The following is a 10,163-nucleotide window of genomic DNA, read 5'->3' as shown; positions in this document are numbered from 1 at the left end:
TCATTTTCTTAGACTATTGTAATTTCATTGATTCTTATAACTTTTCTTCCCTTAACTCTGAAGTTTTTCTAAAAGTCCCTTTTTTTAGCTTTTTTCAATTTAAAAGCCAACTTTTTAATGAAGATTTAGAGACCATATTTCCAATAATGTTGCAAAACAAAGGCTCTTAGAGCAGCATAAATTATAAATGTGAGATAATCAAATTTTCTAGAAAACAAAACCCAATATTTATAAAAATACCAATTCTCACATATTAGTTATATTTTAAAACATTTAAAAAGTAATATTTGTCTTTCTTTAAATAATATTTATCATCAGCCCACCAGTCACTTGAGTTTTAAAAATACCTTGATTTTCAATACTCTATTGAGCAATAAAAGTAATGGAGCATTTGAATCACATGCTTTCATTAAAACATAGACAATGTAAAATAAAATCTGTAATTGTAAAATTAAGGTGGTGGTCATGAAGTACTTTTGAAACTTTATGTGCTTCTGTATTGATTTTTTTACATTTGCAATAAAATACAGACCCATTTTAAGGAGAAAAATTACTAAAATAAGTTGAGAAAATTAGTTTTAAATACAAATATAACTTTAGATGTTTCTTTTATCATTTGCAACTTTATTGTTTCTCATAAGTGTTATTTTGTTTTAAATTATTCATAAATGGCATAAAATATCAGCTTCAAAAATATAATGTATTGAAGATGAGACTCTCCCTCTCTCCATATATATACATATAAATGCGTATATATGTATACACACACAAACATATACGACACTTAAATAGCTACTAATTCTGCCAATACAGACAGATAGTTTTTCTCTAGTCTACGTTCTGTGTCAATCAAGAAGTTATATGTGGAATACATAGTATCTCTTTATTATTCAAAAATCCTCATGAAATAGATATGACAATTTTATTTCTACTGATGAGGAAATAGGCTTAGAGAGTTTGAGTAATTGCCTAAAGTCACCTAGCAAATAAGAGAAAAAGCCAAAATTTTAGAGTTAGGAATTCAGCTACAGCAAGCCCTCTGAATCTTAATGTTCCACTCATTCCTCCAAAACATCTACTAAATGCCAGGCACTATGCCGCTTACTTTTGGTTGGAGGTGGCTGACACCCAGCCAAAATAAATATACATACACCAAGGATGACAGCTGAGATGAAAATTAAGCAGGGTGACATTATGGGTAATGACTGGAAGATGGCAACTAATTTTGGGTTGGTGGCCAACAAATACTTCTCTAATAAGATGATGTTTAAGCTAAGATTTGGGTGTCAAGAAGGAAATAAGCATAAGAAGATAAAGGGGGAGCAGCTGTGACCATAATGCAGAGGTAAATCTTCAGCAATTCAAGGACACTCAAGGACCAGAACATTACCAGTATAGTAATCACACCCTGAGTTAGGGAAGAATGATCGGCATTAACATTAGAGAGGTCGAGGCAGGGACCAATCAAGTAGAGTGTTGAGCAGCCAAGTAATTTGGTTTATCCTAAGTGTTGTGAAGAGATATTGGAGTGTTTTAAGTAGAAGAATGGCATGATGTGGTTTCATTTTAAATGGATGACTCTAGCTGTTCTGCTGGAAAGTGGATGTAGGAGGGGAAAGGAGATCAAATCTATATTCATGAGAATTACATGTGGAAACTTATATGTGTCGATTCACAGAAAATTATAGGCATTTGAATTTAAGGCATTTACATTTTAAATAATACACTCATTATAATGATAATCTTGTTGAAATTATCACCTTGCAGAAAAGCACAAAATTAGAGTATATGCTTTAAAAATGTCCCATTCAATGAAAAGCTATTGAAAATAAATTTGTAGATTTTTAAAAGTATTTTAGCAAATAGCATTATGAAAACTATGTTTACAATAATGTAGAATTTAATGTGTTGCTTGAAATACCATATGTTATGACTTTTTTGACAATAGCACTTCACAGGGTTTATGACTCATGCTTTAAGGTAATATTCCAAAATGACAACACAAATTCTAGTGAGTGAATACGTTTTTGATGTAGACTGATTCGATAGTAGTTTCTGAATGCTAATGGAATGTTTTACACTTAAAGGAAGCATATTAGGTACTAAAGCACTAATTTGTCATGAAGCTTTTATTCCTTCTTTTATTTTTGATATTTTTAAGATAGAATACCACTTTTAAATCTCTGCTCACAAAAGATCATTTTCATCCTATTCATAGCACTTTAGAGGTGTTCATGAAACACATTTGGTGTGATACGTGGTCCTGCCAGGGTTATGTAGGACAGATCTAAAAATGTTCCTTTTTTTAAAACCACAATTCTGCAAATAAATAATATTTAAATAAATGAAAATTTAGAAAAGTGTCCTGAGTCTTCATTACAACTAAGCAATTTTCAGAACACTTTTATATCTTTGATACACTGGTACTTACTGCTCTCAGGAAATCAGTTAATTAGTATAGAATAAGGACATAATAATCACGATTTCTCAATATAGACCAAGTTAGTATATGAAGACTATATGAAGACACATTCCTAGAAGAAAAAATGTATGTATAAATCTGCTTATATTATAATGGTATTACCATATGTAATATTAAACATTATTCCAATTCTCTTTACCATTTAGCAATTCTTACGAAAGTACTGCTACCTTTCACATACAGCATGGATATTCCACAAAGCATGAGCACAGCCCTAGACTATCTTCCTGTTAATAGAAAATTCCTTTCATTTCATAGTAAGCTATTTTTATAGATTTTTTTAAGAATTAAACAAGGTTAAATTTTTTTTGTGCTTTTATATGTGTTAATGAAAATCATTCTGCCAATATAGGCAACAGTTATGAGTGTAGTAGATAGAATGTTTATTACTAATAGAAGACAAATATTGTAGACCATGGAGAAGTAACGCTAAGCTGCTTTCCTTTTATTTTAACAAGGCCCTCATAAAATCTTTAGAATACTATTACTATTTACATAAAAATTAATTTCTAATTTTTTTCTAATATTATGTATTTGTATCATTCCTTTAGAATAACTTCTTACATTTCACAGTGCAAAGGAGTTGGAGCAGGTTTTGAAAACATAAATAATTAGAAGTTTCACTCTATTGGTCTGCAGTATTTTCTAGCTTGATCAATTGCCCACTAAACTTGTTATTTTATGAAACAGAAAATTAGCATATATTTTAATTTTCCCAAAATTGAAATATTTAGGCTCAAATATTTTATAAAATTTTATTTAGTAAAAGTGTTTATTGAGCTATCAATATATTAAAAGCAATGTGTTGGATCCCTTGTTATTAAAGATGAATAGGATGCAAATTCTGCCTTTTAGAAGGTTATGGTCTAAATGAGAGAGTAAGCACCCAAACAAAAATGGGAAAGAAGTACATTCGTAGAAGCAGATCTAGTAAGGTGATGTTGGAGTTGAGAGATGGGGAGATTGCTTCCCAAGACAGGAGGAAACTTAGAGTAACTGGCATTGAGTTATAATATGTGCTAGAATTAAAATATATGATCACATAGAGAAAGACTTTGCAGGGATAACGCAAAAGCAAAAGGTGAGTAGTAGTTTTCTATTGCAGAGTAGGAAATCATCACTAATTTGCAGCTTAATATAACACACATTTGTTACCTCCAAATTAATGGATCTTTCTGTGGATCTGGAACCTGGGAAGGGCTTAGCTGAGTTCTCTGGGTGAACAAGATTGCAATAAGGATTTGTCTGGAAGTGTAGTCTCATGTAAACCTCAACTGGAGAAGGATTCATTTTTGTTGGCAGAATTTAGTGCCTTGCAGTTGAAGGACTGAGAATGTCAGAGTCTGGTTGATAGTCCACTGGAGACCATCCTCAGCTTTCAGAGGCCACCGTAAGTTCCTTGTCACAATGGTCATCCAGCATACAGCCTACAACATGGCAGTACAGTTCTTGAAGTCCAGCCAGGAAAAAAATAAACATTATAAGATGATTACACAATCTTCTCTATGTAATCATTAACATGTAATCCCATTACTCCTATCTTATTTACTTTATCCTGTTGGTTAGAAACAAGTCACAGGTCATGGTCATACTCAGGGACAGTACTATTCAAGGCCGTAAATATCAGGAGATGGGGATGATGGAGGCCATGATAGAGCCTATCCACCACAGGGTGAAAGGTAAAAGTTTTGCTTTAGCTGAAGGACACATGTGTCCTGTGACACATGTACACAGGGCAATCAGGTTGGAAAAGCAGTTTGGGTTCAGGTTGTGGAAAGAATTGAATGCCCTACACTGGAGTTGAAAATTATATTTTACATACAAGAGGAAAGCATTGTTACATTTTTGAATAGTAGAGGAAACTTAATGGAAAGAGGCTTCAGAAAGTTTAATCTGGAAGTGAATCATAAAATGAATAAGGAAAACATAATTGGTTTAGGAATAAAAGTTAATATATTAACTTGTTGAAAGAATGAATTTAATAATGAGTATTGTTGTAGAAAACATGACTTTAGAATTAGAATTTAAAATGAAACTTTTGTTTCTTAAACTGAATTACAAAAAGGAAGGGTGATCAATAACTCACCAGTTCCTTACTAGGTCAAAATTACAGACTTTCCTTTATACACACAAGAAATGTAAGCTGTTGTTTCAGAATGTCTATATAAGAAGGAAAGGTGGGTCTGTGAGACACTCAGGTGTGGAAAATGAGACTTCGTGATACTCATCAAGGGGAAGAAAGGTGAACCTTGTAAACATAAGTTACCATCTTTAAAAGATTAAAAAGTATAATAGGAAGTATGTCTAGGAAAATATTGGGTATGTATTACTTTGTGTACTTAAAAAATTTGACTCTCTATTTACAGCACCATCAAATTAAAGAAAAGCTGAATTTTTTATAAGCATCATATAAGGGAAGTGGAAATCAGGATAAAGAAATATGACAGATGGAGCTGGGCACAGTGGCTCAAGCCTGTAATCCCAGCACTTTGGGAGGCCGAGGCGGGTGGATCACGAGGTCAAGAGATCGAGACCATCCTGGTCAACATGGTGAAACCCTGTCTCTACTAAAAATACAAAAAATTAGGTGGGCATGGTGGTGCGTGCCTGTAATCCCAGCTACTCAGGAGGCTGAGGCAGGAGAATTGCCTGAACCCAGGAGGCGGAGGTTGTGGTGAGCCGAGATAGCACCATTGCACTCCAGCCTGGGTAACAAGAGCAAAACTCCGTCTCAAAAAAAAATATGGCAGATGGAAATAAATAGAAGTTCACAATAAAGAGACATCAGAGAGAGATAATAGTAATAATTGACATTTTTAATCTAGGCAATTAAGAGGTTAGTAATAACCAGAAAGATATGTTGGAGAAAGAGTAGGTTTTAGGACCACAAGAAAAATATTAGTTTATATTTGCTAACTGTAAATGGTTTCCAGAATTGCTGCAGAAGATGTACAATGCACGCTAGAACCTGCAGGCAGTCAGGAGGAGAAAGGTGGATTCTTGGAAGTCATTAGGGAAAGGTGACAATTAAGAGTATCAGATTGAACAAACTTACCAAGGATGTGAGTATAGTGAGAGAAAAAAACAAAGACTACGAACAAATCTTTATAAAGTATCTGTATCTCAAAGATGGGATGAGGAAGCGGAACTGGAAGAACTTGAGAGAGAAAAACAGAAACAGTGATTCTTTTTTTATTTTAATTGCATTTTGGGTTTTGGGGTACATGTGCAGAACATGCCTTCCTCCCCTTCACCCACATCTGGCATTTCTCCCCATGCTATCCCTCCCCAACTCCCCCCTCACTGTCCCTCCCCTACTCCCCTCAATAGACCCCAGTGTGTAGTGCTCCCCTCGCTGTGCCCATGTGTTCTCATTGTTCATCACCCGCCTATAAGTGAGAATATGCGGTGTTTCATTTTCTGTTCTTGTGTCAGTTTGCTAAGAATGATGTTCTCCAGATTCATCCATGTCCCTACAAAGGACACGAACTCATCATTTTTGATTGCTGCATAATATTCCATGGTGTATATGTGCCGAATTTTACCAGTCCAGTCTATCATCGATGGGCATTTGGGTTGGTTCCAGGTCTTTGCTATTGTAAACAGTGCTGCAATGAACATTCATGTGCATGTGTCCTTATAGTAGGATGATTTATAGTCCGTTGGATATATACCCAGTAATGGGATTGCTGGGTCAAATGGAATTTCTATTTCTAGGTCCTTGAGGAATTGCCTCATTGTCTTCCACAATGGTTGAACTAATTTACACTCCCACCAGCAGTGTAAAAGTGTTCCTATTTCTCCACATCCTCTCCAGCATCTGTTGTCTCCAGATTTTTTAATGATCGCCATTCTAACTGGCATGAGATGGTATCTCAATGTGGTTTTGATTTGCATTTCTCTAATGACCGGTGATGATGAGCATTTTTTCATGTTTGTTGGGCTCATGTATGTCTTCTTTTGTAAAGTGTGTGTTCATACGCTTTGCCCATTACAGATAACAAGAAAGAGTAGAGTAGTCACTCAAAGGAGAGAGTCATCTAAGTAAGAGTTGCATCTTTTGAGTGATCAGGCAAATATTGCAGCAAGCAAGTCTAAAGTAATAAGAAGACATGGGACAAACGCAAAGTGAAATGCATGTGACACACATAAATAACTGACTTTCAAAGACATACATATTTAAAAAACAATATTCTTGTGGAAAATACACTGCAATCTTGAGTTGGTCCACAGGTGCCAGTTTGTGATCTCTAGTCCGTAGTAATATATAACCCAGAGAAGACAAGTAGAATGAAGTTGAAGAAAACCAGTTTTGCAAGTAAGAGTTTCTTGATTATCTCTTAGTGAGAGCTGTTTTATTAAACGGTGGAAGCAGAAACTGAAGTGTAATATATAAGGAAAAAGTGGGTGATTGGGAAACAAAGCCCATGTCTGATTTTACAGTAATGTAAAACCTGGAAAAACTCTGTCATGTAGTCGTGAAAACAGCCATGAGAAGGTGATGTCTGGTCACAGGCAACAGGGGGAATGACGAGGTGAATACAACAGTCAGAGCTGGGAGTGGGGTCAGCAGCGGTGGCCAAGGAAGCAGCAGTCCAGCCAAACTTATTGGACTGTATCTTGCTGGTTTGCAGCCTACTTCAAAACCAGTAACCATTCCACCTCACCAGCTTCCTCACAGGTTTCAAATACCACCCAGATTTTCAGTGAATAATTTACCTTGGGAAGGTGAAGGGAAGTTATTAAAGGCTTGGGTGCTGGAGGTTTGATGTCTTTTTTTTAGACAGAGTCTCTCTGTTGCCCAGGCTGGAGTGCAGTGGCACAATCTCGCTCACTGCCACCTCTGCCTCCTGGGTTCAAGCAATTCTCCTGTCTCAGCCTCCCTACTAGCTGGAATTACAGGCACCTACCACCACACCCAGCTAATTTTTGTATTTTTTTTGTAAAGATGGGGTTTCACCATGTTGGCCAGGATGGTCTCCATCTTCTGACTTCATGATCCACCTGCCTCGGCTTCCCAGAGAAAGTGCTGGGATTATAGGCATGAGCCACCACACCCAGCCTGATTTTTTATTCTTAGAAGACATGAGTCATGCACAGTTGTGGAATGGATGGGGACAGACTTGGTAAGGAGTTGTATTCCAGAAACAAGAGGGCAGCTTGGTGGAATCAGGCCCTGGAGCAGGACCACAGGGACTGGATCCCAGGCATAGGTAGGGACATGAGCTTTTGAGATAGAAAATAGCACTCTGCTATTGACAAAATTCAACAGACCTTTATGCTAAAAACTCTCAATAAACTAGGTATTGATTGAACATATCTCAAAATAATAAAAGCTATTTATAACAAACCCACAGCCAATATCATGCTGAATGAACAAAAACTACAAGCATTCCTTTTAAAAATTTGAACTAGGCAAGGTTGTCCTCTCTCTCCACTTCTATTCAATATAGTATTGAAAGTTCTAGCCAGAGCAATTAGGCAAGAAAAAGAAATAAAGAGCATTCAATTAGGAAAATAAGAAGTCAAATTGTCCCTTTTTGCAGATGACATGATTGTATATTTAGAAGACCCCATTGTCTCAGCCCAAAACCTCCTTAAGCTAATAAGCAACCTTGGCAGAGTCTCAGGATACAAAATCAATGTGGAGAAATCACAAGCATTCCTATACACCAACAATGGACAAACAGAGAGCCAAATCATGAGTGAACTCCCATTCACAATTGCTACAAAGAGAATAAAATACCTAGGAATACAATTAACAAAGGAGGTAAAGATCTCTTCAAGGAGAAATATACACCACTGATCAAGGAATTAAGAGAGGACACAAACAGATGGAAAAACATTCCATGCTCATGGTTAGGACGAATCAATATTGTGCCATACTGCCCAAAGTAATTTAGAGATTCGGCAGTATCCCCATCAAGCTTCCTCTGACCCTTTTCACAGAACTGGAAAAAAGCCACCTTAAACTTCACATGGAACCAAAAGAGAGCCCACAGAGTTAAAACAATCCTAAGCAAAAAGAACAAAGCTGGAAGCCTCATGCTACCTGACTTCAAACTATGCTACAAGGCTACAAGTAATCAAAACAGCATGGTACTGGTATCAAAACAGAGATATAGACCGATGGAACAGAACAGAGGCCTCAGAAACAATGCCACACATCTACAACCATCTGATCTTTGACAAACCAGACAAAAACAAGTAATTGGGAAAGGATTCCCTGTTTAATAAATGGCGTTGGGTAAACTGGCTAGCCATATTCATGAAGCTGAAACTGGACCCCTTCCTTATACCTTATACAAAAGTAACTCCAGATGGATTAAAGATTTAAACATAAGAACTAACACCAAATAAAACCCTAGAAGAAAACCTAGGCAACACCATTCAGGACATAGGTACAGGCAAGGACTTCATGACTAAAACACCAAAAGCAAGGGCAACAAAAGCCAAAATAGATAATGGGATCTAATCAAACGTAAGAGCTTCTGCACAGCAAAAGAAACAATTATTGGAGTGAACTGACAACCAAAGGAATGGGAAACATTTTTGTGATCTACCCATCTGACAAGTGGCTAATATCCAGAATCTACAAAGAACTAAAATGGATTTACAAGAAAAAACCAAACAAACACATTCAAAAGTGGGAGAAGGATATGAACAGACACTCGTCAAAAGAAGACATATATACAGCCAACAAGCATATGAAGAAATGCTCATCATCATTGGTCATTAGATAAATGCAAATCAAAACCACATTGAGATACCATCTCATGCCAGTTAGAATGGCGATCATTAAAAAATCTGGAGACAACAGATGCTGGAGAGGATGTGGAGAAATAGGAACACTTTTACCCTCTTCTTGGGAGTGTAAATTAGTTCCACCATTATGGAAGACAGTGTGACAATTCCTCCAGGATCTAAAAACAGAAATTCCATTTGACCCAGCAATCCCATTACTGCGTATATACCCAAAAGATTATAAATCGTTCTGTTAAAAAGACACATGCACACATATGTTTGTTGTGGCACTGTTTACGATAGCAAAGACCTGGAATCAACCAAAGTGCCCGTCAATGATAGACTAGACAAAGAAAACGTGGCACATATACACCATGGAATACTATGCAGCCCTAAAAAACGACGAGTTCATGTCCTTTACAGAGACATGGATGAATCCAGAAACCCTCATTCTCAGCAAACTGACACAAGAACAGAAAACCAAACACTGCATGTTCTCACTCATAGGTGGGTGATGAAAAATGAGAACACTTGGGCACAAGGAAGAGAACAACACTCACTGGGTTAGGTGGCAGGGTGAAGGGGAAGGGAGAGGAGGGACAGCGTGGTGGGAGCACGGGGAGGACAGGGAGGGATAACACGGGAGAAATGCCTGATGTGGGTGACAGGCGGGTGGGCAAGGGTTGGAGACAGCAAAGCACCATGGCATGTATGTACCTATGCAACAATCCTGCAGGAAGCAGGATGTGCACATGTACCCTGGAGCCCAATAATAAATAAAAAGAAAAGCCAAAAAAAGAAAGAAGAAAGAAAGAACAAAGAAAGAGAGAAAGAAAGAAAGAAAGAGAAAAAGAAAGAAAGAAAGAGAAAGAAAAAGAAAGAAGAAAGAAAGAAAGAAAGAAAGAAAGAAAGAAAGAAAGAAAGAAAGAAAGAAAGA

At 36.6% G+C, this 10,163-nt stretch overlaps 1 long non-coding RNA gene across 1 annotated transcript in view; it reads left to right on the top strand.

The window, feature by feature from the left end:
• The first annotated feature begins 1,163 nt into the window (after positions 1–1,163).
• The window catches only part of LOC103789251 (uncharacterized), a 29,409-nt gene continuing 20,409 nt past the window's right edge, over positions 1,164–10,163 (top strand). Inside the window, exon 1 of the long non-coding RNA XR_615400.4 lies at positions 1,164–1,345. This is a non-coding gene — a long non-coding RNA (uncharacterized LOC103789251). The remainder of the gene's footprint in view (positions 1,346–10,163) is intronic.

Source organism: Callithrix jacchus, chromosome 19 (genome assembly GCF_049354715.1).
Source record: "Callithrix jacchus isolate 240 chromosome 19, calJac240_pri, whole genome shotgun sequence".
NCBI lineage: Eukaryota > Metazoa > Chordata > Mammalia > Primates > Cebidae > Callithrix > Callithrix jacchus.
This window is presented reverse-complemented; position numbering and strand designations above follow the sequence as displayed.